Source organism: Schistocerca gregaria, unplaced genomic scaffold (assembly GCF_023897955.1).
Source record: "Schistocerca gregaria isolate iqSchGreg1 unplaced genomic scaffold, iqSchGreg1.2 ptg000077l, whole genome shotgun sequence".
NCBI classification, from domain to species: Eukaryota; Metazoa; Arthropoda; class Insecta; order Orthoptera; family Acrididae; genus Schistocerca; species Schistocerca gregaria.
The window spans coordinates 10,484,650-10,512,397 of record NW_026061710.1 but is presented as its reverse complement, the minus strand read 5'-3'; the positions used below and the strand labels follow the sequence as shown (position 1 = coordinate 10,512,397).

The following is a 27,748-nucleotide window of genomic DNA, read 5'->3' as shown; positions in this document are numbered from 1 at the left end:
TTTATAGTTAATGTATCATAATTATAATTAAATTATTTATAGAAATGAGATGTTAATCGTTTCCCAAGATATCTAGTTTCTTAAGAAAAAATTTAATTTTTTGAAGTTATTTGTTTTTATTTAATTTTTTAAGTAAAAATATTAACTTATTTATTCTTTAAGGGATAAGCTTTGAAGTTAATAACCTATAATTTATTTTATAGAAATATAATAGTAAGCTTTAAACCAGCTATCTTTTAGATTACGTTTTAGTTCATTATTTTTTATTTTGATTTTATAAATATTTTAGGTTTTTTATTAAGATTATTAATTTAATTTTAAAATTTTTGTAATAATGATAGAATTAGTATATTTATTTGTATGAAATTTTTACCTTGTGAACTTATTATAAGGAACTAGGCAAAATTGATTTCCGCCTGTTTATCAAAAACATGTCCTCTTGTTTATATTTTGAGGTCTGGCCTGCTCACTGAGCGTATTTTTAAAGAGCCGCGGTATTTTGAACGTGCAAAGGTAGCATAATCATTAGTCTCTTAATTAGTGGCTGGAATGAATGGCTTGACGAGAAATCAACTGTCTCTTAATAAATTTTTGAATTTAACTTTTGAGTCAAAAGGCTTAAATTCTTCTTTAGGACGAGAAGACCCTATAGAGCTTGACATTTTACTTTTATATAGTTTTTTGTTTGTCTTTCTATATTTAATGATGATGTTTTGTTGGGGTGACATGAAGAATAGATAAACTCTTCATTTATATCATTTATTTATGTTTGTTATTTTGATCCATAATTTATGATCATAAGATTAAGTTACCTTAGGGATAACAGCGTAATTGTTTTTGAGAGCTCATATCGACAAAGCAGATTGCGACCTCGATGTTGGATTAAGAAAAATTTTGGGTGCAGGAGCCCAATGATTAGGTCTGTTCGACCTTTAAATTCTTACATGATCTGAGTTCAGACCGGCGTGAGCCAGGTCGGTTTCTATCCTAAGATTGTTAATCCATATTAGTACGAAAGGACCATATGGTTAAAATATTTTTTGTTATATTGATTAATATTAATTTATTTACTATTTTGACAGATTAATGTGTTGAATTTAGAATTCATTTATGTAGATTTTTTCTACAAATAGTATTGATACTTTATGATTTATTTATATTTATTTTGAATTTTCTTTTATTGGTTATTTGTGTTTTAATTAGTGTTGCCTTTTTAACTTTATTAGAGCGTAAGGTTTTAGGTTATATTCAGATTCGAAAGGGTCCAAATAAGGTAGGTTTTGTTGGAATTCCTCAGCCATTTAGAGATGCTATTAAGTTAATTTGTAAGGAGCAGCCAATTCCTATTATATCTAATTACCTACTTTATTATTTTCCCCTGTTTTTAATTTAATGATTTCTTTAGCCGTTTGAGTAATTTTTCCTTATTTAACTTATATGTGTTCTTTTTCTTATGGATTTTTATTTTTTTTATGTTGTACTAGATTAGGTGTTTATACTGTTATAATTGCTGGTTGATCTTCTAATTCAAATTATTCATTATTAGGTTCTCTTCGTTCTGTTGCTCAAACAATTTCTTATGAAGTTAGTTTAGCTTTAATTTTATTGTCTTTAATTATTTTAATTGGTAGTTTTAATATGTTTGACTTTATAAACTATCAGCTTTATTGTTGATTTATTATTATTTCTTTTCCTTTAGCTTTAGCTTGTTTTGCTTCTTGCTTAGCTGAAACTAATCGTACTCCTTTTGATTTTGCTGAAGGGCAATCTGAGTTAGTTTCAGGATTTAATATTGAGTATGGTGCGGGTGGTTTTACTTTAATTTTTTTAGCTGAATATACTAGAATTGTCTTCATAAGAATGTTATTGGCTTTAATTTTTTTGGGCGGTGATTTTTATTCTTTTATATTTTTTATTAAGCTTGCTATTATATCTTTTGGTTTTATTTGGGTTCGTGGAACATTACCACGGTTCCGTTATGATAAATTAATGTACTTAGCTTGAAAAAGTTTTTTACCTTTATCTTTGAATTTTTTTATTTTCTTTGTTGGTTTAAAGATTTTATTTATCTCATTTGTTTAGTGAAATTTTTTGAGAAAAGTTAATAGAAGAGTTAAACTTCTAATTTTATGTTTTCAAAACATATGCTTTTCCTAAGCTAATTAACTTTATTCCTTAATTAATTTATCTCATGCGTTTGCGACATGGACATTAATTAAGAAATATGTGAAGTAAATAATTGTTAAGATTTGACCTGTTATAATATAAGGTTCTTCAACAGGTCGTTTACCAATTCACGTTAGTAAGCATACAACAACTACTATAATTCAGAATAAAATTTGATTAATAGGGTAAAATTGAATGCCTCGGAATGGTGTTTTATTATAAAATGGTAAAATTATTAAGATTCTAATTGATAAAAATAATGCAATAACACCTCCTAACTTATTAGGGATAGATCGTAGAATTGCATATGCAAATAGGAAATATCATTCTGGTTGAATGTGAACTGGTGTTACTAATGGGTTGGCAGGTACAAAGTTATCTGGATCTCCTAATAGGTAAGGATTAATTAAACATAGTATAATTAATAATGATGTTATTATTACAAATGTAATAGAATCCTTAAAGCTAAAGTATGGATGGAATGGAATTTTTTCAATATCTCCATTTAGTCCAAGAGGATTATTAGATCCTGTTTGGTGAAGAAAAAATAAATGAATTGCTGCTATAGCAGCAATAATAAATGGTAATACAAAATGGAATGTGAAGAATCGATTTAATGTTGCATTATCAACAGCGAATCCTCCTCATACTCATTGGACTAAATCTGTTCCTAAGTATGGGATTGCTGATAATAAATTAGTAATTACTGTTGCACCTCAAAAAGATATTTGGCCTCAGGGTAAGACATATCCTATAAATGCAGTTGCTATAACTAAAAATAAAATCACTGTACCAATTATTCAGGTATGTATATATATATAAGATCCATAGTAAATTCCCCGTCCTACATGTAAGTAAATACAAATAAAAAATATAGATGCTCCATTTGCGTGTAAGGTTCGGATAATTCAACCATTATTTACGTCTCGGCAGATGTGTACTACACTACTGAATGCTATTTCAATATTTGATGTATAATGTATAGCTAAAAATAGTCCAGTTACGATTTGAATTACCAAACATAACCCTAATAGGGATCCAAAATTTCATCAAAATGAAATATTTGTTGGGGCAGGTAAGTCAATTAAAGAGTTATTAATAATTTTAATTAAAGGATGTCTTAATCGTAAGGGTTTATTCATTAGTAATTATCTTATTTTACGAATAGGTCCCTGATTAATATTGGTGATTTTAACAACTGCTAGTAGTGCTAAAAATAAATAAATAATTATTATTATTGTAATAATGAATGTTGGTCTATTATATAATTTTTCTAAAGATATTGTTATTTCTTGATAATTGATTGAATTATCAATATTTATAGTTTCGGTGTTTTTGAAAAAGTCTATAAATATAGATATATCTAGAATAATTAATATTAATATGATAAATACTCACATTATTAATGTAATAATTATAGTGATTCATTTAGGCTGAAATATTTCGTTTGATGCAATTCTTGTTATGTAAATAAATAATACTAGTATACCACCAAGAAATGTTAAAAATAAAATATATGATAATCAATATCTTTCTATTATTGTTCCTGTTATTAATCCAACTAGGAAGGTTTGAAGGATAATAAAAAGCATTATTGATATTGGGTGTCTTAATTTAATAAAATTAATATTTATTACATTTGATAATGATATAATTATTATTTTGATCATTTCAGGGGTTAGTTTATTTAAAATACCGGTTTTGGGGACCGATGATGGAAGCTTTTCCACCTCTGAAGTTTTAAAAGTGTGGGCTGGACTTATTTCCGGTTTACAAGACCGGCGTTTTTTTTAAACTATTAAAACTAATGTTTATATTCTCTATTTTTACTTCTTTATTGATTTATTTTGCTGGTGTTTATGTTTTTTCTTCTAAACGTAAACATTTATTAATGGTTCTTTTGAGATTAGAATATATTGTTCTTTCTTTATTTATGTTAGTTATTGTTTTTCTTATTGAGTTTGATTATGATTATTTTTTTCCTGTTATTTTTTTAGTTTTTTCTGTTTGTGAGGGTGCTTTAGGTCTTTCTATTTTAGTTTCAATAATTCGTTCTCATGGTAATGATTTTTTTAATTCTTTTGGTTTATCTTTATGTTAAAGTATTTATTTATAACTATTTTTTTGATCCCTCTTTGTTTATTAAATAATTGTTGATGGTTGGTTCGTTCTTTAATGTTTCTGTCGGGTTTTGTTTTTATAATTTGTGTTTATTCATATGCTGATTTGAATATAATTAGATATTATTTTGGTATTGATTATTTTTCTTTTAGTTTAATTTTACTTAGTTTTTGGATTTGTTCTTTAATAATCACTGCTAGAGGTTCAGTTTATTTAAGTTCATATCATACTAATTTTTTTGTTTTTATGGTTTTGATTTTAATAAAATTGCTTTATTGTTCATTTGCTAGATTAAGTCTTCTTTCTTTTTATATTTTTTTTGAGGCTAGATTAGTTCCTACTTTACTTTTAATTTTGGGTTGGGGTTATCAACCTGAGCGTTTGCAGGCTGGTGCTTATTTAATTTTTTATACTTTGGTTGCTAGATTACCTTTATTATTAGTTTTATTTAAGGTTTATGATTTTTCTAATACTTTATATTTTCCTTTATTGGTTGATTTTGGTTCTTATTATTTTATGTTTTATGTATTTATAATTTTGGCTTTTTTAGTTAAGATACCTATGTTTTTGGTTCATTTATGACTTCCTAAGGCTCATGTAGAGGCCCCTATTTCAGGTAGAATAATTCTTGCTGGTGTTTTATTAAAGTTAATTGGTTATGGTATTTTTCGTGTTATAAAGGTTATTACTTATTTGGGTTTAAAGTTTAATTATTTTTGATTGTCTTTAGGTTTATCTGGGGGTGTTATTGTAAGATTTATTTGTTTTCGTCAGTTTTGGTGGATTGATGACTATGAATTGATGAGGTTGTGTAGGTTCTCTTTCTCTAATGGTTGGTCATGGTTTATGTTCTTCTGGTTTATTTTGTTTATCTAATATTATTTATGAACGTTTAGGTAGACGAAGATTATTAATTAACAAGGGTATAATTAATTTGATGCCAAGAATGGCTTTATGATGATTTCTTTTAAGATCATCAAATATGGCTGCTCCTCCTTCTTTAAATTTGGTAGGTGAAATTAGATTATTAAATAGAATTATATCTTGATCTTCTTTTAGATTCTTTGCTTTGATTTTTTTATCTTTTTTTAGAGCTGTTTATACTTTGTATATATATTCTTATTCTCAGCATAGGAATTATTATTCTGGTGTTTATACTTGTTCTCTTGGTTATTTTCGTGAATATCATCTTTTACTTTTACATTGATTGCCTTTAAATATTCTCTGTTTAAAGGGTGAATATTTCTTTGTTTAGTTTGCTTAAGTATTTTAATTAAAATATTGTTTTGTGGAATCAATGATATGAAGTTTTTCATCTTAGGCCGTGAATTTATTTTCTATTTGTTCTTTGAGTTTTTTTTCTTTGTTTATTTCGAGAACTATAATTTTTATTTTAGGTATTTATTATTTAATAATTGATTATAGAGTTTTTGTTGAGTGAGAGCTTTTCAATTTAAATGGTTCTATAGTTGTTATAACTTTAATTTTGGATTGAATATCTCTTATTTTTATATCTTTTGTTATATATATTTCTTCTTTGGTTATTTATTATAGAGAGGATTATATATCTGGTGAAAAGAATATAAATCGTTTTATTATTATTGTTTTAATATTTATTCTTTCTATAGGTTTTTTAATTATTAGTCCTAATTTAATTATAATTTTATTAGGTTGAGATGGTTTAGGTTTAGTTTCTTATTGTTTAGTTATTTATTATCAAAATGTAAAATCTTATAGTGCTGGTATATTAACTGCACTTTCTAATCGTATTGGTGATGTTGCTATTTTAATTTCTATTGCATGAATGTTAAATTTTGGTGGTTGAAATTATATTTATTATTATGATTTTATTTCTAATTCTTTTGAAATAAAGCTCATTACTATATTAATTGTTTTAGCAGCTATAACTAAGAGAGCTCAGATTCCTTTCTCTTCATGACTTCCTGCTGCTATAGCAGCTCCTACTCCTGTTTCTGCTTTAGTTCATTCTTCTACTCTTGTTACTGCTGGTGTTTATTTATTAATTCGTTTTAGACCAATATTGGATACTTATAATTGTGGTTGATTTTTACTTTTAATTGGTTGTATAACTATATTTATGGCTGGATTGGGCGCTAATTTTGAGTTTGATTTAAAGAAGATTATTGCTCTTTCTACTTTAAGACAACTTGGTTTAATAATAAGAATTTTGGCTATAGGTTATCCAAAGCTTGCATTTTTTCATTTATTGGCTCATGCTTTATTTAAGGCATTATTATTTATATGTGCAGGTTCAATAATTCATAATTTGAAGGATTCTCAGGATATTCGTTTTATAGGATCAATTGTTAATTTCATACCTTTAACTTCAGTTTGTTTTAATGTTTCTAGTTTATCTTTGTGTGGAATACCTTTTTTAGCGGGATTTTATTCAAAGGATTTAATTCTTGAGATGGTTTGTTTAAGATGAATTAATTGTTTAATTTTTTTTCTTTATTTTTTTTCTACTGGTTTAACTGCTTCTTATTCTTTTCGTTTGTTTTATTATTCAATATCTGGTGATAATAATTTTTATTCTAGATTTTCTTTTGATGATAAGGGTTATTATATTTCATTTGGAATAATTGGTCTATTGTTTGTTGCTGTTTTTGGTGGTAGTCTTTTATCTTGATTAATTTTTCCTATTCCTCATGTGATTGCTTTACCTTATTATTTAAAGTTTTTAACTATTACAGTTGTTATTTTAGGTGCTTATTTAGGTTATCTTATTTCTAATTTTGATTTTTCTCATAATTTATTTTCTTTAAGTATACTTTCTTTTGTTAGATTTGCTGGTTCTATATGATTTATACCTTTTCTTTCAACTAAGTTTATTAGATATATTCCTTTTAAAATAGGTTATTATTCATCTAAGTCATTTGATTATGGTTGAGGTGAATTACTTGGTGGTCAAGGTTTATATAGATTATTTATTTATTTAATTGGTTATATTCAAGGTTGATATGATTCTAATTTCAAGATTTATCTTTTAACTTTTATTTTTTGAATATTTATTTTGGTAATATTGTTTTTCGTTTACTTAAATAGCTTATAATTAGAGCGTGACACTGAAGATGTTAAGGAAGTATTTTTACTTTTAAGTATTTATAAATATAGATATATTATTTTTACAGTGAAAATGTAATGTTTTATTTAAACTATATAAATTTTAGAAATGTTAACGGAGTTTAACCGCTAATATAAAAAGTTAGCAGCTTTCATATTGGCTTTACATTTCCTTAATTGGAACTATTATAGTTCAATTATATTATTAACAGTAATACGCCTCTTTTTGGCTTCAATTAATAAGAATAAGGGTAGTACATACCAATCTTCCAGGTCGAAACTGACTGCAATATTTCGCTTCTTATTCTATTTAAGGTTGATTGATAATATCAATACTTTTTGAATGCAACCCAAATGTTATATTTAACTACAACCCTTTATTCTGCTCATTGTAATGCTCCTTGGTTTCATTCATGGTATAGTCCTCCTAATAGAACAAGAATAAAAAATATTGTTGATACTGTTCAGATTATAATGTCTGAAGTTTTAAAAATAATTACAATTGGTAGAATTAGTGCAATTTCTACATCAAAAATTAAAAAGATTACTGCGATTAGGAAGAATCGTATTGAGAATGGTATTCGTGCTGATCTTTTTGGATCAAACCCACATTCAAATGGTGATCTTTTTTCTCGATCATTAATTAATTTTTTTGATAGTGTTGTTGCCAGGATTATAACAATTATTGGAATAATAAATCTAATGAAAACTCTTGTTGATAGAAATAGAATTGTTTTTCTTGATTTATATCAAGCTTTCTGATTGGAAGTCAAATGTACTATTTATACTAGAAAAACAATTATCTACCTCATCAATAAATAGAGATATATAAGAATAATCATACTACGTCTACGAAGTGTCAGTATCATGCTGCTGCTTCAAATCCAAAGTGATGTCTTGGTGAAAATTGATTTATTGAGTGTCGAAGTAGACACTTTGATAAAAAGATTGTTCCAATAATTACGTGTAAACCATGGAATCCTGTTGCAACAAAGAATGTTGATCCATAAACTGCATCTGCAATGGTAAAAGGTGCTTCTCAATATTCATATGCTTGAAGTATTGTAAAGTATAGTCCTAATAACACTGTGAAGAATAATCCTTGTAGTGCTTGAGTATGATTAGATTCCATTAAACTATGATGTGCTCATGTTACTGTTACTCCTGATGCTAAAAGAATAGCTGTATTAAGTAATGGAATTTGTATAGGGTTAAAGGGTTGAATTCCTATTGGAGGTCATAGTATTCCTAGTTCAATTGTTGGTGCTAATCTTCTTCTAAAGAATGCTCAAAAAAAAGAAACGAAAAATAATACCTCTGATGCAATAAATAAAACTATTCCTCATCGTAATCCAATTGATACAAATCCTGTATGTAATCCTTGATATGTTCCTTCTCGTACAACATCTCGTCATCATTGAATTATAGTTAGTAGGGTAATTCCAAATCCAATTATGAATAAGTTAATATTAAATAGGTGGAATCATTTTGCTAGTCCTGATACTAGGACTATTGCTCCAATTGCTCCTGTTAATGGTCAAGGTCTATAGTCTACTAAGTGGAATGGGTGGTTTGAGTGAGTTGTTAACATAGGTTTAATATACTTCTCTAGAATATAGAGTTCTTAGAATTGAGAAAACATAGGCTTGAATTATTGCTACTGCTGATTCTAGAATTAATAGAAGTATTTGTCCAATAATTAGTAATGAGATTAAGTTTATTGCTATAGATGGTCCTGTGTTTCCTAATAAGGTTAATAATAAGTGTCCTGCAATTATATTTGCTGCCAACCGTACTGCTAATGTACCTGGTCGAATAACATTACTAATTGTTTCAATTAGTACTATAAATGATATTAATGCAGGCGGTGTACCTTGTGGTACAAGGTGTGTAAATATATGATTAGTATGGTTAATTCATCCAAATAATATAAATCTTAGCCATATAGGTAGGGCAATTGCAAATGTTAATGCTAAATGTCTTGTTCTAGTAAAAATATAAGGGAATAATCCTATGAAATTGTTAAATAATATTATAATAAAAATTGAGATGAAAATGAATGTGGTTCCATTAAATGATTTTGGTCCAAGAAGTGTTTTAAATTCATTATGTAAGGTTAAATTTAGTTTATTTCAGATAATGTTAATTCGTGATGGTGTAAGTCAAAATAGTGATGGGATTAATAATAGTCCTAGAAATGTTCTAGTTCAATTTAATGATAAATTAAAGATGTTAGTTGATGGGTCAAATGTTGAGAATAGATTTGTTATCATTTTCAATTTAAGTTTTTTATTTCAATTGTTCCTTTTTCTGCTCTTTTAATAAGGTTAGGTTTAAATGAGAAGAAGTTTATTTGATTAAACAAGATTAATGTAGCTGAAAATATAATGAATAGTGAGAATCATATAAGAGGGGATATTTGAGGGATTTGGATATAATTTCCCCATCAGAAGTAGTCGTTAATTTACTATTATTTGGTTTAAGAGACCATTACTTACTTTCAGTCATCTGATGAATTTCAAGGTGTACTAATTTTTTTTAGTTACTTTAGATTGACACTCTAATGTTATTTATTTTAACTAACTCCTTAAATTATCTTAGATAATCACTTAATAAATAAATTTACTGAAGTTCTTTCAATTACAATTGGTATAAATCTGTGGTTTGCTCCACAGATTTCTGAGCATTGTCCAAAGAATAATCCAGGTCGACTTATTGTGAATGTTCCTTGATTTAACCGACCTGGCGTTGCATCAATTTTAACCCCTAATGCAGGAACTGCTCATGAGTGTAGAACATCTGATGCTCTTGTTAATACTCGTACTTCTGTATTTATTGGTAGGATTGTTCGGTTATCTACATCTAGTAGTCGGAATCCATCATTTTCTAGGTCTTGTTCTGGTGTTATATAAGTGTCAAATTCTACGTCTATGAAGTCTGAATATTCATATCTTCAATATCATTGTCGTCCAATGGTTTTAATTGTAATTATTGCATCTACTGAATCATCAAGTAAATATAATAGTCGTAATGATGGAAGGGCAATAAAAATTAATGTAATTGCTGGTAAAGCTGTTCAGATTGTTTCAATTAAATGTCCATGAAGTAAATTACGGTTAGTATAGGCAATAAATAATATATAACTTAGGGCATAACCTACAATTACTGTAATTAATAATAATACGACCATAGTATGATCATGAAAGAATGATAATTGCTCCATTAATGGTGAAGCTCCATCTTGAAGAGATAAATTTGATCATGTTGCCATTAATAAATATTTTCTAATAAAAGGTCAAACCTTTATTTGTAGAGCTTAAATCTACTGCACTAATCTGCCATATTAGAATCTAGAGATTAATGGTAATTCTGAGTAACTATGTTCTGCAGTAGGGTTATTTTGTAGTCATTCTGTTGATCTTCTTATGTTAGCTCTAAATATAATTGCTCGGTTTGTAATCATTCTTTCTCATATAATTACAATGAATATAATGATTCCTACAATAGAAATTGTAGACCCAATTCTTGATACTACATTTCATGATGTATATGCGTCTGGGTAGTCAGTATCGTCGAGGTATTCCTGCTAATCCTAGGAAGTGTTGAGGAAAGAATGTTAAATTTACTCCAATGAATATAACTGTAAATTGGATTTTTAATCATGTATTATTTATAGTTAATCCTGTAAATAGTGGATATCATTGAATGACACCTCCTATAATTGCAAATACTGCTCCTATAGATAATACATAATGAAAGTGGGCTACTACATAATATGTATCATGTAATACAATATCAAGTGATGAATTTGCTAATACTAATCCTGTTAATCCACCAATTGTAAATAGGAAAATAAATCCTAGAGCTCATAATAATGGTGGATTGAACTTGAATTTAGTTCCATATAATGTAGCTAATCATCTAAATACCTTAATTCCTGTAGGTACAGCAATAATTATTGTTGCTGATGTAAAATATGCTCGTGTGTCAACATCCATTCCTACTGTAAATATATGATGTGCTCATACAATAAATCCTATTAGTCCAATTGATAGTATAGCATAAATTATACCTAATGTTCCAAATGATTCAATTTTTCCTCTTTCTTGACATACAATATGTGAAATAATTCCGAACCCCGGTAGAATTAGAGTATAAACTTCTGGGTGTCCAAAGAATCAAAATAGATGTTGATATAGAATTGGGTCACCCCCTCCTGCAGGGTCAAAGAATGACGTATTTAAATTTCGATCTGTTAATAATATAGTAATAGCTCCTGCTAAAACTGGAAGTGAAAGAAGGAGAAGTAATGCTGTAATAGCTACAGATCATACAAATAAAGGTGTTTGATCTAAAGTTATACTTTCTGATCGTATATTAATTGCTGTTGTAATGAAATTCACTGCACCAAGAATAGATGATACACCTGCTAAGTGCAGTGAAAAAATAGCTAGATCTACAGATGCACCCCCGTGTGCAATAGCTCCTGCTAGAGGAGGGTAAACTGTTCATCCTGTACCAGCACCATTATCTACTATAGAAGATGTAAGAAGAAGGGTTAGTGAAGGTGGTAGTAATCAAAAACTTATATTATTTATTCGTGGAAATGCTATATCTGGTGCACCAATTATTAGTGGAACAAGTCAATTACCAAATCCACCAATTATAATAGGTATTACTATAAAGAAAATTATTACGAATGCGTGAGCTGTAATAATAACATTATAAATCTGGTCATCCCCAATTAGAGATCCGGGTTGGCCAAGTTCAGCACGAATAAGTATTCTTATTGATGTTCCTACTATTCCTGCTCATGCTCCAAATATGAAGTATAAAGTACCAATGTCCTTATGGTTTGTTGAGAATAATCATTTTTGCGGTAAGATGGCTGAATATTAGGTGGTAGACTGTAAATCTACTTATGAGATGTTTTCTCTCTTATCATATTTAGGTCTTATATTCAATTATGATTCTAGACTGCAATTCTAGAGGTGTAAAATTTTACTAAGGCCTAAAAGATTATTCTTTTAATTATAACTTTGAAGGTTATTAGTTTGATTAACTTAAGTCCTTAGTATAATGAAATTAAGGTTGATGTTGAAATCAATCCTATTGTTGAAATTATTACTGTTATAGGAAGAATGATTCTTGATTTTTGGGACTTTATCTTTATAGATCACGAATTTTCTGTGTATGATATAATTAGAGCTGAGAATCTAATACGTATATAGTAGTAGAGTGTAATTGTAGTTAATACAACTATAATAGTTATAATAGTTGTTATATTGTTTTCTATTAATGATTGTATTACAATTCATATTGGTAAGAATCCAAGGAATGGTGGTAGTCCACCTAAAGATAATAAAGATAAGAATATTATGAATTTAATTTCGGTTTTTATATTTCTGGCTGAATAAATTTGATTTATGAAAAATAAATTTATTTGCTTAAATAATAAAACTATAATTAATCTTAATAGTGAGTAAATAATGAAGTATAGTTCTCAGATGTTTTCTCTGACTGTTAATGATCTAATTATTCAACTTAGATGTCTGATTGATGAATATGCTAAAAGTTGTCGTAAGGATGTTTGATTTAAACCTCCTATTGCCCCAATAATAATTCTTAAGATAATAATTGTTCAAATAAAAGTTCTTAATTGAATACAATAAGATAAGACCATTATTGGGGCGATTTTTTGTCATGTTATTAATGTTAAACAATTATTTCATCTTGATGCTCCTATAACTTCTGGAAATCAGAAATGGAAAGGTGCAGCTCCAATCTTTAATAATAGTCTAGATCTAATTATTATTGATGGGATAAATTCTGTTTCCCATCCCATGGGATATTTTATTTGAATCAGCAAAATTGAAAATAATAATATTGTCGATGCTATTGCTTGGACAATAAAATATTTAATTGATGATTCATTTATTATTATATTTTTATTTCTTGTTAGGAGCGGAATAAATGAAAGTAAGTTGATCTCAAGTCCTATTCAAACCCCAAATCAGGAATTTGATGAAATGGACAGGATCGTTCCTATCATTAATGTTGATAGGAAGAGAAGTTTTGTAGAGTTGTTGGTCATTAAAAAGGAGAGGATTGATACCTCTATAAATGGGGTATGAACCCATTAGCTTGTTTAGCTTACCTTTTTACATTAAGGTGTATGATGCACGTTAGTTTTTGATACTAAAGGAGGTAGTTTAATTCATTCTTATGTAATTTTAATGAAGGTAATTTTATTTACTTTATTTACCCTATCAAGGTAACCCTTTAATCAGGCACTTCATTTATGTAATATATAAATCGAAAGTTTTTTTGAAATTCTTTTATGTATTATTTTGTTTAATTAGGATTAATTTATCCTGCTCATTTTATTTTTTTATATATATATATATAATAAATAATTTATATTAATATATTACATTTAATTGAAATTAAAGTATTATAAGTTCATCTTACCATTATCAATTGATTATTTTAATGCAATTATTTACCTAGGATTATAGCTACTTATGTTTTTAGCTTAAAATAGGTTATTATAATATAATATATATAATAATATGTAATTTAATATTTAATATTATTATAATTGGATATAATAAATAAAATTATTAATTTAAATATAAAATATTATAATTAATATAAATAATTATATTAATTATAATAATATAATTATGTAAATTATCTATAATTAGATTATTTAACTAATATATATGAAAGTTAACTTAATATAAAAAAGAATTCATATTAATAACATATTATATTAAATTACATACTTGTATAAAATATATTTATTATATTATTTAATCTTTCTTTATTTATTAGTGAAAAGAAAGATTAAATAAGAAAGAATATAATACATTTATTGCTATACATGTTCCATATTAATCTTTAATTATATATAATAGAGAAGTTGTTGTGGTCATACATAGGGGCGTTTCTTTTTTTTTGGTTAATGTTTGTGGTTTTTTTCTTTTTTTTTCTTTAAATATTTGAATCTTTTATTTTTTCCTGAATTAATAGATTTAAAATTTTCTTATTTTTTATTTTTAAAAGTTTCATTCTTGCTTGTTTATTCACTTTTTCTTTGTATTATATGTAAGTTTTGTTAGACTAAATGTTCTTTTTGCAGTAATTTGATTTAATTATCAAGTGATTTTGGATTTAGCAATTGATTTAGTATCGGCATAATTCGTGCCAGCAGCCGCGGTTATACGATTGATACAAGTGAATATTATTGGTTAAAACAGTTGTTTATATTATTAAGGTTGAAATATAAATTTGTAAGGTGAAATGTTAAAATTTATTTGTGGCCCTTTTTATGAATCTGTGAAATTTAAATAATAAACTAGGATTAGATACCCTATTATTTTAAATGTTAATTATATTTACCAGGGTACTATTAGTTAAGGTCTTTAAACCCAAAGAATTTGGCGGTATCTCATTCCATTCAGAGGAACCTACCCCATGATTGATAATACACGATTTACTCTACTTAATTTATTTGTTTGTATATCTCCGTTATCAGAGAATCTTTTTAGAGTTATAATTCCCAAGATTTATAATTATAAAATATTTCAGGTCAAGGTGCAGCTTATAGTTAAGAGGAGGTGGGTTACAATAGATTTTTGTTTATAACGGATTTGATAGTGAAATACTGTTAATGAAGGTGGATTTGATAGTAATTTAATTTATTTAATTTAACTGATATTGGCTCTGAGATGTGTACACATCGCCCGTCGCTCTCATTATTGATTATTCTATTTTATTTTAAAGTAGCTTCAATTTAGATGAGATAAGTCGTAACATAGTAGATGTACTGGAAAGTGTATCTAGGAAGAGTTTCAAGATATAACTTATTAGTAAAGTGTTTCATTTACACTGAAAATTTTTCTGTGCAAATCAGGATATCTTGATTATTTATTTTATTATATTAATTTTTTGTTTATTTAATTATTTAATATAATTAATTTTATTGTATTTTTGTCTTAGTATATTTTGTAGAATTGATTTTTTAAATTATAGTTTATTGGTAATGTAAGTGTTTTATGAAATATTATTTTAAATTTTTTAAGTAGATTTTATTTATTGTACCTTTTGTATCAGGGTTTATCAAAATTTTAGTATTTATTTTACTTGTCTCGATTTGGGTTGATTTATAAATAATTTATAGTTAATGTATCATAATTATTATTAAATTATTTATAGAAATGAGATGTTAATCGTTTCCCAAGATATCTAGTTTCTTAAGAAAAAATTTAATTTTTTAAAGTTATTTGTTTTTATTTAATTTTTTAAGTAAAAATATTAACTTATTTATTCTTTAAGGGATAAGCTTTGAAGTTAATAACCTATAATTTATTTTATAGAAACATAATAGTAAGCTTTAAACCAGCTGTCTTTAAGATTACGTTTTAGTTCATTATTTTTTATTTTGATTTTATAAATATTTTAGGTTTTTTATTAAGATTATTAATTTAATTTTAAAATTTTTGTAATAATGATAGAATTAGTATATTTATTTGTATGAAATTTTTACCTTGTGAACTTATTATAAGGAACTAGGCAAAATTGATTTCCGCCTGTTTATCAAAAACATGTCCTCTTGTTTATATTTTGAGGTCTGGCCTGCTCACTGAGCGTATTTTTAAAGAGCCGCGGTATTTTGACCGTGCAAAGGTAGCATAATCATTAGTCTCTTAATTAGTGGCTGGAATGAATGGCTTGACGAGAAATCAACTGTCTCTTAATAAATTTTTGAATTTAACTTGTGAGTCAAAAGGCTTAAATTCTTCTTTAGGACGAGAAGACCCTATAGAGCTTGACATTTTACTTTTATATAGTTTTTTGTTTGTCTTTCTATATTTAATGATGAAGTTTTGTTGGGGTGACATGAAGAATAGATAAACTCTTCATTATTATATCATTTATTTATGTTTGTTATTTTGATCCATAATTTATGATCATAAGATTAAGTTACCTTAGGGATAACAGCGTAATTGTTTTTGAGAGCTCATATCGACAAAGCAGATTGCGACCTCGATGTTGGATTAAGAAAAATTTTGGGTGCAGGAGCCCAATGATTAGGTCTGTTCGACCTTTAAATTCTTACATGATCTGAGTTCAGACCGGCGTGAGCCAGGTCGGTTTCTATCCTAAGATTGTTAATCCATATTAGTACGAAAGGACCATATGGTTAAAATATTTTTTGTTATATTGATTAATATTAATTTATTTACTATTTTGACAGATTAATGTGTTGAATTTAGAATTCATTTATGTAGATTTTTTCTACAAATAGTATTGATACTTTATGATTTATTTATATTTATTTTGAATTTTCTTTTATTGGTTATTTGTGTTTTAATTAGTGTTGCCTTTTTAACTTTATTAGAGCGTAAGGTTTTAGGTTATATTCAGATTCGAAAGGGTCCAAATAAGGTAGGTTTTGTTGGAATTCCTCAGCCATTTAGAGATGCTATTAAGTTAATTTGTAAGGAGCAGCCAATTCCTATTATATCTAATTACCTACTTTATTATTTTCCCCTGTTTTTAATTTAATGATTTCTTTAGCCGTTTGAGTAATTTTTCCTTATTTAACTTATATGTGTTCTTTTTCTTATGGATTTTTATTTTTTTTATGTTGTACTAGATTAGGTGTTTATACTGTTATAATTGCTGGTTGATCTTCTAATTCAAATTATTCATTATTAGGTTCTCTTCGTTCTGTTGCTCAAACAATTTCTTATGAAGTTAGTTTAGCTTTAATTTTATTGTCTTTAATTATTTTAATTGGTAGTTTTAATATGTTTGATTTTATAAACTATCAGCTTTATTGTTGAGTTATTATTATTTCTTTTCCTTTAGCTTTAGCTTGTTTTGCGTCTTGCTTAGCTGAAACTAATCGTACTCCTTTTGATTTTGCTGAAGGGGAATCTGAGTTAGTTTCAGGATTTAATATTGAGTATGGTGCGGGTGGTTTTACTTTAATTTTTTTAGCTGAATATACTAGAATTGTCTTCATAAGAATGTTATTGGCTTTAATTTTTTTGGGCGGTGATTTTTATTCTTTTATATTTTTTATTAAGCTTGCTATTATATCTTTTGGTTTTATTTGGGTTCGTGGAACATTACCACGGTTCCGTTATGATAAATTAATATACTTAGCTTGAAAAAGTTTTTTACCTTTATCTTTGAATTTTTTTATTTTCTTTGTTGGTTTAAAGATTTTATTTATCTCATTTGTTTAGTGAAATTTTTTGAGAAAAGTTAATAGAAGAGTTAAACTTCTAATTTTATGTTTTCAAAACATATGCTTTTCCTAAGCTAATTAACTTTATTCCTTAATTAATTTATCTCATGCGTTTGCGACATGGACATTAATTAAGAAATATGTGAAGTAAATAATTGTTAAGATTTGACCTGTTATAATATAAGGTTCTTCAACAGGTCGTTTACCAATTCACGTTAGTAAGCATACATCAACTACTATAATTCAGAATAAAACTTAATTAATAGGGTAAAATTGAATGCCTCGGAATGGTGTTTTATTATAAAATGGTAAAATTATTAAGATTCTAATTGATAAAAATAATGCAATAGCACCTCCTAACTTATTAGGGATAGATCGTAGAATTGCATATGCAAATAGGAAATATCATTCTGGTTGAATGTGAACTGGTGTTACTAATGGGTTGGCAGGTACAAAGTTATCTGGATCTCCTAATAGGTAAGGATTAATTAAACATAGTATAATTAATAATGATGTTATTATTACAAATGTAATAGAATCCTTAAAGGTAAAGTATGGATGGAATGGAATTTTTTCAATATCTCCATTTAGTCCAAGAGGATTATTAGATCCTGTTTGGTGAAGAAAAAATAAATGAATTGCTGCTATAGCAGCAATAATAAATGGTAATACAAAATGGAATGTGAAGAATCGATTTAATGTTGCATTATCAACAGCGAATCCTCCTCATACTCATTGGACTAAATCTGTTCCTAAATATGGGATTGCTGATAATAAATTAGTAATTACTGTTGCACCTCAAAAAGATATTTGGCCTCAGGGTAAGACATATCCTATAAATGCAGTTGCTATAACTAAAAATAAAATCACTGTACCAATTATTCAGGTATGTATATATATATAAGATCCATAGTAAATTCCCCGTCCTACATGTAAGTAAATACAAATAAAAAATATAGATGCTCCATTTGCGTGTAAGGTTCGGATAATTCAACCATTATTTACGTCTCGGCAGATGTGTACTACACTACTGAATGCTATTTCAATATTTGATGTATAATGTATAGCTAAAAGTAGTCCAGTTACGATTTGAATTACCAAACATAACCCTAATAGGGATCCAAAATTTCATCAAAATGAAATATTTGTTGGGGCAGGTAAGTCAATTAAAGAGTTATTAATAATTTTAATTAAAGGATGTCTTAATCGTAAGGGTTTATTCATTAGTAATTATCTTATTTTACGAATAGGTCCCTGATTAATATTGGTGATTTTAACAACTGCTAGTAGTGCTAAAAATAAATAAATTATTATTATTATTGTAATAATGAATGTTGGTCTATTATATAATTTTTCTAAAGATATTGTTATTTCTTGATAATTGATTGAATTATCAATATTTATAATTTCGGTGTTTTTGAAAAAGTCTATAATTATAGATATATCTAGAATAATTAATATTAATATGATAAATACTCACATTATTAATGTAATAATTATAGTGATTGATTTAGGCTGAAATATTTCGTTTGATGCAATTCTTGTAATGTAAATAAATAATACTAGTATACCACCAAGAAATGTTAAAAATAAAATATATGATAATCAATATCTTTCTATTATTGTTCCTGTTATTAATCCAACTAGGAAGGTTTGAAGGATAATAAAAAGCATTATTGATATTGGGTGTCTTAATTTAATAAAATTAATATTTATTACATTTGATAATGATATAATTATTATTTTGATCATTTCAGTGGTTAGTTTATTTAAAATACCGGTTTTGGGGACCGATGATGGAAGCTTTTCCACCTCTGAAGTTTTAAAAGTGGGGGCTGGACTTATTTCCGGTTTGCAAGACCGGCGTTTTTTTTAAACTATTAAAACTAATGTTTAAATTCTCTATTTTTACTTCTTTATTGATTTATTTTGCTGGTGTTTATGTTTTTTCTTCTAAACGTAAACATTTATTAATGGTTCTTTTGAGATTAGAATATATTGTTCTTTCTTTATTTATGTTAGTTATTGTTTTTCTTATTGAGGTTGATTATGATTATTTTTTTCCTGTTATTTTTTTAGTTTTTTCTGTTTGTGAGGGTGCTTTAGGTCTTTCTATTTTAGTTTCAATAATTCGTTCTCATGGTAATGATTTTTTTAATTCTTTTGGTTTATCTTTATGTTAAAGTATTTATTTATAACTATTTTTTTGATCCCTCTTTGTTTATTAAATAATTGTTGATGGTTGGTTCGTTCTTTAATGTTTCTGTCGGGTTTTGTTTTTATAATTTGTGTTTATTCATATGCTGATTTGAATATAATTAGATATTATTTTGGTATTGATTATTTTTCTTTTAGTTTAATTTTACTTAGTTTTTGGATTTGTTCTTTAATAATCACTGCTAGAGGTGCAGTTTATTTAAGTTCATATCATTCTAATTTTTTTGTTTTTATGGTTTTGATTTTAATAATTATGCTTTATTGTTCATTTGCTAGATTAAGTCTTCTTTCTTTTTATATTTTTTTTGAGGCTAGATTAGTTCCTACTTTACTTTTAATTTTGGGTTGGGGTTATCAACCTGAGCGTTTGCAGGCTGGTGTTTATTTAATTTTTTATACTTTGGTTGCTAGATTACCTTTATTATTAGTTTTATTTAAGGTTTATGATTTTTCTAATACTTTATATTTTCCTTTATTGGTTGATTTTGGTTCTTATTATTTTATGTTTTATGTATTTATAATTTTGGCTTTTTTAGTTAAGATACCTATGTTTTTGGTTCATTTATGACTTCCTAAGGCTCATGTAGAGGCCCCTATTTCAGGTAGAATAATTCTTGCTGGTGTTTTATTAAAGTTAGGTGGTTATGGTATTTTTCGTGTTATAAAGGTTATTTCTTATTTGGGTTTAAAGTTTTTTGATTGTCTTTAGGTTTATCTGGGGGTGTTATTGTAAGATTTATTTGTTTTCGTCAGGTTGATTTAAAGTCTTTAATTGCATATTCTTCTGTTGCTCATATAAGAATGGTTATTGGTGGATTGATGACTATGAATTGATGGGGTTGTGTAGGTTCTCTTTCTCTAATGGTTGGTCATGGTTTATGTTCTTCTGGTTTATTTTGTTTATCTAATATTATTTATGAACGTTTAGGTAGACAAAGATTATTAATTAACAAGGGTATAATTAATTTGATGCCAAGAATGGCTTTATGATGATTTCTTTTAAGATCATCAAATATGGCTGCTCTTCCTTCTTTAAATTTGGTAGGTGAAATTAGATTATTAAATAGAATTATATCTTGATCTTCTTTTAGATTCTTTGCTTTGATTTTTTTATCTTTTTTTAGAGCTGTTTATACTTTGTATATATATTCTTATTCTCAGCATGGGAATTATTATTCTGGTGTTTATACTTGTTCTCTTGGTTATTTTCGTGAATATCATCTTTTACTTTTACATTGATTGCCTTTAAATATTCTCTGTTTAAAGGGTGAATATTTCTTTGTTTAGTTTGCTTAAGTATTTCAATTAAAAATATTGTTTTGTGGAATCAATGATATGAAGTGTTTCATCTTAGGCTGTGAATTTATTTTCTATTTGTTCTTTGAGTTTTTTTTCTTTGTTTATTTCGAGAACTATAATTTTTATTTTAGGTATTTATTATTTAATAATTGATTATAGAGATTTTGTTGAGTGAGAGCTTTTCAATTTAAATGGTTCTATAGTTGTTATAACTTTAATTTTGGATTGAATATCTCTTATTTTTATATCTTTTGTTATATATATTTCTTCTTTGGTTATTTATTATAGAGAGGATTATATATCTGGTGAAAAGAATATAAATCGTTTTATTATTATTGTTTTAATATTTATTCTTTCTATAGGTTTTTTAATTATTAGTCCTAATTTAATTAGAATTTTATTAGGTTGAGATGGTTTAGGTTTAGTTTCTTATTGTTTAGTTATTTATTATCAAAATGTAAAATCTTATAGTGCTGGTATATTAACTGCACTTTCTAATCGTATTGGTGATGTTGCTATTTTAATTTCTATTGCATGAATGTTAAATTTTGGTGGTTGAAATTATATTTATTATTATGATTTTATTTCTAATTCTTTTGAAATAAAGCTCATTACTATATTAATTGTTTTATTTATTAATTCGTTTTAGACCAATATTGGATACTTATAATTGTGGTTGATTTTTACTTTTAATTGGTTGTATAACTATATTTATGGCTGGATTGGGCGCTAATTTTGAGTTTGATTTAAAGAAGATTATTGCTCTTTCTACTTTAAGACAACTTGGTTTAATAATAAGAATTTTGGCTATAGGTTATCCAAAGCTTGCATTTTTTCATTTATTGGCTCATGCTTTATTTAAGGCATTATTATTTATATGTGCAGGTTCAATAATTCATAATTTGAAGGATTCTCAGGATATTCGTTTTATAGGATCAATTGTTAATTTCATACCTTTAACTTCAGTTTGTTTTAATGTTTCTAGTTTATCTTTGTGTGGAATACCTTTTTTAGCGGGATTTTATTCAAAGGATTAAATTCTTGAGATGGTTTGTTTAAGATGAATTAATTGTTTAATTTTTTTTCTTTATTTTTTTTCTACTGGTTTAACTGCTTCTTATTCTTTTCGTTTGTTTTATTATTCAATATCTGGTGATAATAATTTTTATTCTAGATTTTCTTTTGATGATAAGGGTTATTATATTTCATTTGGAATAATTGGTCTATTGTTTGTTGCTGTTTTTGGTGGTAGTCTTTTATCTTGATTAATTTTTCCTATTCCTCATGTGATTGCTTTACCTTATTATTTAAAGTTTTTAACTATTACAGTTGTTATTTTAGGTGCTTATTTAGGTTATCTTATTTCTAATTTTGATTTTTCTCATAATTTATTTTCTTTAAGTATACTTTCTTTTGTTAGATTTGCTGGTTCTATATGATTTATACCTTTTCTTTCAACTAAGTTTATTAGATATATTCCTTTAAAAATAGGTTATTATTCATCTAAGTCATTTGATTATGGTTGAGGTGAATTACTTGGTGGTCAAGGTTTATTTATTTATTTAATTGGTTATATTCAAGGTTGATATGATTCTAATTTCAAGATTTATCTTTTAACTTTTATTTTTTGAATATTTATTTTGGTAATATTGTTTTTCGTTTACTTAAATAGCTTATAATTAGAGCGTGACACTGAAGATGTTAAGGAAGTATTTTTACTTTTAAGTATTTATAAATATAGATATATTATTTTTACAGTGAAAATGTAATGTTTTATTTAAACTATATAAATTTTAGAAATGTTAACGGAGTTTAACCGCTAATATAAAAAGTTAGCAGCTTTCATATTGGCTTTACATTTCCTTAATTGGAACTATTATAGTTCAATTATATTATTAACAGTAATACGCCTCTTTTTGGCTTCAATTAATAAGAATAAGGGTAGTACATACCAATCTTCCAGGTCGAAACTGACTGCAATATTTCGCTTCTTATTCTATTTAAGGTTGATTGATAATATCAATACTTTTTGAATGCAACCCAAATGTTATATTTAACTACAACCCTTTATTCTGCTCATTGTAATGCTCCTTGGTTTCATTCATGGTATAGTCCTCCTTTATAGAACTAGAATAAAAAATATTGTTGATACTGTTCAGATTATAATGTCTGAAGTTTTAAAAATAATTACAATTGGTAGAATTAGTGCAATTTCTACATCAAAAATTAAAAAGATTACTGCGATTAGGAAGAATCGTATTGAGAATGGTATTCGTGCTGATCTTTTTGGATCAAACCCACATTCAAATGGTGATCTTTTTTCTCGATCATTAATTAATTTTTTTGATAGTGTTGTTGCCAGGATTATAACAATTATTGGAATAATAAATCTAATGAAAACTCTTGTTGATAGAATTAGAATTGTTTTTCTTGATTTATATCAAGCTTTCTGATTGGAAGTCAAATGTACTATTTATACTAGAAAAACAATTATCTACCTCATCAATAAATAGAGATATATAAGAATAATCATACTACGTCTACGAAGTGTCAGTATCATGCTGCTGCTTCAAATCCAAAGTGATGTCTTGGTGAAAATTGATTTATTGAGTGTCGAAGTAGACATGTTGATAAAAAGATTGTTCCAATAATTACGTGTAAACCATGGAATCCTGTTGCAACAAAGAATGTTGATCCATAAACTGCATCTGCAATGGTAAAAGGTGCTTCTCAATATTCATATGCTTGAAGTATTGTAAAGTATAGTGAAGAATAATCCTTGTAGTGCTTGAGTATGATTAGATTCCATTAAACTATGATGTGCTCATGTTACTGTTACTCCTGATGCTAAAAGAATAGCTGTATTAAGTAATGGAATTTGTATAGGGTTAAAGGGTTGAATTCCTATTGGAGGTCATAGTATTCCTAGTTCAATTGTTGATGCTAATCTTCTTCTAAAGAATGCTCAAAAAAAAGAAACGAAAAATAATACCTCTGATGCAATAAATAAAATTATTCCTCATCGTAATCCAATTGATACAAATCCTGTATGTAATCCTTGATATGTTCCTTCTCGTACTACATCTCGTCATCATTGAATTATAGTTAGTAGGGTAATTCCAAATCCAATTATGAATAAGTTAATCTTAAATAGGTGGAATCATTTTGCTAGTCCTGATACTAGGACTATTGCTCCAATTGCTCCTGTTAATGGTCAAGGTCTATAGTCTACTAAGTGGAATGGGTGGTTTGAGTGAGTTGTTAACATAGGTTTAATATACTTCTCTAGAATATAGAGTTCTTAGAATTGAGAAAACATAGGCTTGAATTATTGCTACTGCTGATTCTAGAATTAATAGAAGTATTTGTCCAATAATTAGTAATGAGATTAAGTTTATTGCTATAGATGGTCCTGTGTTTCTTAATAAGGTTAATAATAAGTGTCCTGCAATTATATTTGCTGCCAACCGTACTGCTAATGTACCTGGTCGAATAACATTACTAATTGTTTCAATTAGTACTATAAATGATATTAATGCAGGCGGTGTACCTTGTGGTACAAGGTGTGTAAATATATGATTAGTATGGTTAATTCATCCAAATAATATAAATCTTAGCCATATAGGTAGGGCAATTGCAAATGTTAATGCTAAATGTCTTGTTCTAGTAAAAATATAAGGGAATAATCCTATGAAATTGTTAAATAATATTATAATAAAAATTGAGATGAAAATGAATGTGGTTCCATTAAATGATTTTGGTCCAAGAAGTGTTTTAAATTCATTATGTAAGGTTAAATTTAGTTTATTTCAGATAATGTTAATTCGTGATGGTGTAAGTCAAAATAGTGATGGGATTAATAATAGTCCTAGAAATGTTCTAGTTCAATTTAATGATAAATTAAAGATGTTAGTTGATGGGTCAAATGTTGAGAATAGATTTGTTATCATTTTCAGTTTAAGTTTTTTATTTCAATTGTTCCTTTTTCTGCTCTTTTAATAAGGTTAGGTTTAAATGAGAAGAAGTTTATTTGATTAAACAAGATTAATGTAGCTGAAAATATAATGAATAGTGAGAATCATATAAGAGGGGATATTTGAGGGATTTGGATATAATTTCCCCATCAGAAGTAGTCGTTAATTTACTATTATTTGGTTTAAGAGACCTTTACTTACTTTCAGTCATCTGATGAATTTCAAGGTGTACTAATTTTTTTTAGTTACTTTAGATTGACACTCTAATGTTATTTATTTTAACTAACTCCTTAAATTATCTTAGATAATCACTTAATAAATAAATTTACTGAAGTTCTTTCAATTACAATTGGTATAAATCTGTGGTTTGCTCCACAGATTTCTGAGCATTGTCCAAAGAATAATCCAGGTCGATTTATTGTGAATGTTCCTTGATTTAACCGACCTGGCGTTGCATCAATTTTAACCCCTAATGCAGGAACTGCTCATGAGTGTAGAACATCTGATGCTCTTGTTAATACTCGTACTTCTGTATTTATTGGTAGGATTGTTCGGTTATCTACATCTAGTAGTCGGAATCCATCATTTTCTAGGTCTTGTTTTGGTGTTATATAAGTGTCACATTCTACGTCTATGAAGTCTGAATATTCATATCTTCAACATCATTGTCGTCCAATGGTTTTAATTGTAATTATTGCATCTACTGAATCATCAAGTAAATATAATAGTCGTAATGATGGAAGGGCAATAAAAATTAATGTAATTGCTGGTAAAGCTGTTCAGATTGTTTCAATTAAATGTCCATGAAGTATATTACGGTTAGTATAGGCAATAAATAATATATAACTTAGGGCATAACCTACAATTACTGTAATTAATAATAATACGACCATAGTATGATCATGAAAGAATGATAATTGCTCCATTAATGGTGAAGCTCCATCTTGAAGAGATAAATTTGATCATGTTGCCATTAATAAATATTTTCTAATAAAAGGTCAAACCTTTATTTGTAGAGCTTAAATCTACTGCACTAATCTGCCATATTAGAATCTAGAGATTAATGGTAATTCTGAGTAACTATGTTCTGCAGGAGGGTTATTTTGTAGTCATTCTGTTGATCTTCTTATGTTAGCTCTAAATATAATTGCTCGGTTTGTAATCATTCTTTCTCATATAATTACAATGAATATAATGATTCCTACAATAGAAATTGTAGACCCAATTCTTGATACTACGTTTCATGATGTATATGCGTCTGGGTAGTCAGATTATCGTCGAGGTATTCCTGCTAATCCTAGGAAGTGTTGAGGAAAGAATGTTAAATTTACTCCAATGAATATAATTGTAAATTGGATTTTTAATCATGTATTATTTATAGTTAATCCTGTAAATAGTGGATATCATTGAATGACACCTCCTATAATTGCAAATACTGCTCCTATAGATAATACATAATGAAAGTGGGCTACAACATAATATGTATCATGTAATACAATATCAAGTGATGAATTTGCTAATACTAATCCTGTTAATCCACCAATTGTAAATAGGAAAATAAATCCTAGAGCTCATAATAATGGTGGATTGAACTTGAATTTAGTTCCATATAATGTAGCTAATCATCTAAATACCTTAATTCCTGTAGGTACAGCAATAATTATTGTTGCTGATGTAAAATATGCTCGTGTGTCAACATCCATTCCTACTGTAAATATATGATGTGCTCATACAATAAATCCTATTAGTCCAATTGATAGTATAGCATAAATTATACCTAATGTTCCAAATGATTCAATTTTTCCTCTTTCTTGACATACAATATGTGAAATAATTCCGAACCCCGGTAGAATTAGAGTATAAACTTCTGGGTGTCCAAAGAATCAAAATAGATGTTGATATAGAATTGGGTCACCCCCTCCTGCAGGGTCAAAGAATGATGTATTTAAATTTCGATCTGTTAATAATATAGTAATAGCTCCTGCTAAAACTGGAAGTGAAAGAAGGAGAAGTAATGCTGCAATAGCTACAGATCATACAAATAAAGGTGTTTGATCTAAAGTTATACTTTCTGATCGTATATTAATTGCTGTTGTAATGAAATTCACTGCACCAAGAATAGATGATACACCTGCTAAGTGCAGTGAAAAAATAGCTAGATCTACAGATGCACCCCCGTGTGCAATAGCTCCAGCTAGAGGAGGGTAAACTGTTCATCCTGTACCAGCACCATTATCTACTATAGAAGATGTAAGAAGAAGGGTTAGTGAAGGTGGTAGTAATCAAAAACTTATATTATTTATTCGTGGAAATGCTATATCTGGTGCACCAATTATTAGTGGAACAAGTCAATTACCAAATCCACCAATTATAATAGGTATTACTATAAAGAAAATTATTACGAATGCGTGAGCTGTAATAATAACATTATAAATCTGGTCATCCCCAATTAGAGATCCGGGTTGGCCAAGTTCAGCACGAATAAGTATTCTTATTGATGTTCCTACTATTCCTGCTCATGCTCCAAATATGAAGTATAAAGTACCAATGTCCTTATGGTTTGTTGAGAATAATCATTTTTGCGGTAAGATGGCTGAATTTTAGGTGGTAGACTGTAAATCTA

General features: G+C 27.2%; 3 long non-coding RNA genes across 3 annotated transcripts in view; 1 reads left to right on the top strand and 2 right to left on the bottom strand.

Annotated features, from left to right (window-relative positions):
• Positions 1–27,748, bottom strand: part of LOC126301650 (uncharacterized) — a 77,570-nt gene that overhangs the window by 31,355 nt on the left and 18,467 nt on the right. The gene's annotated exons all lie outside the window — the stretch shown is intronic.
• LOC126301652 (uncharacterized) lies at positions 8,169–25,315 on the bottom strand. Its single transcript, XR_007553085.1, has 2 exons — positions 24,144–25,315; positions 8,169–8,686 (listed from the first exon to the last, which is right to left on the bottom strand). It is a non-coding gene; the product is annotated as an uncharacterized LOC126301652 (long non-coding RNA).
• The window catches only part of LOC126301649 (uncharacterized), a 31,576-nt gene continuing 19,172 nt past the window's right edge, over positions 15,345–27,748 (top strand). The window contains exon 1 of the long non-coding RNA XR_007553082.1: positions 15,345–15,838. This is a non-coding gene — a long non-coding RNA (uncharacterized LOC126301649). The remainder of the gene's footprint in view (positions 15,839–27,748) is intronic.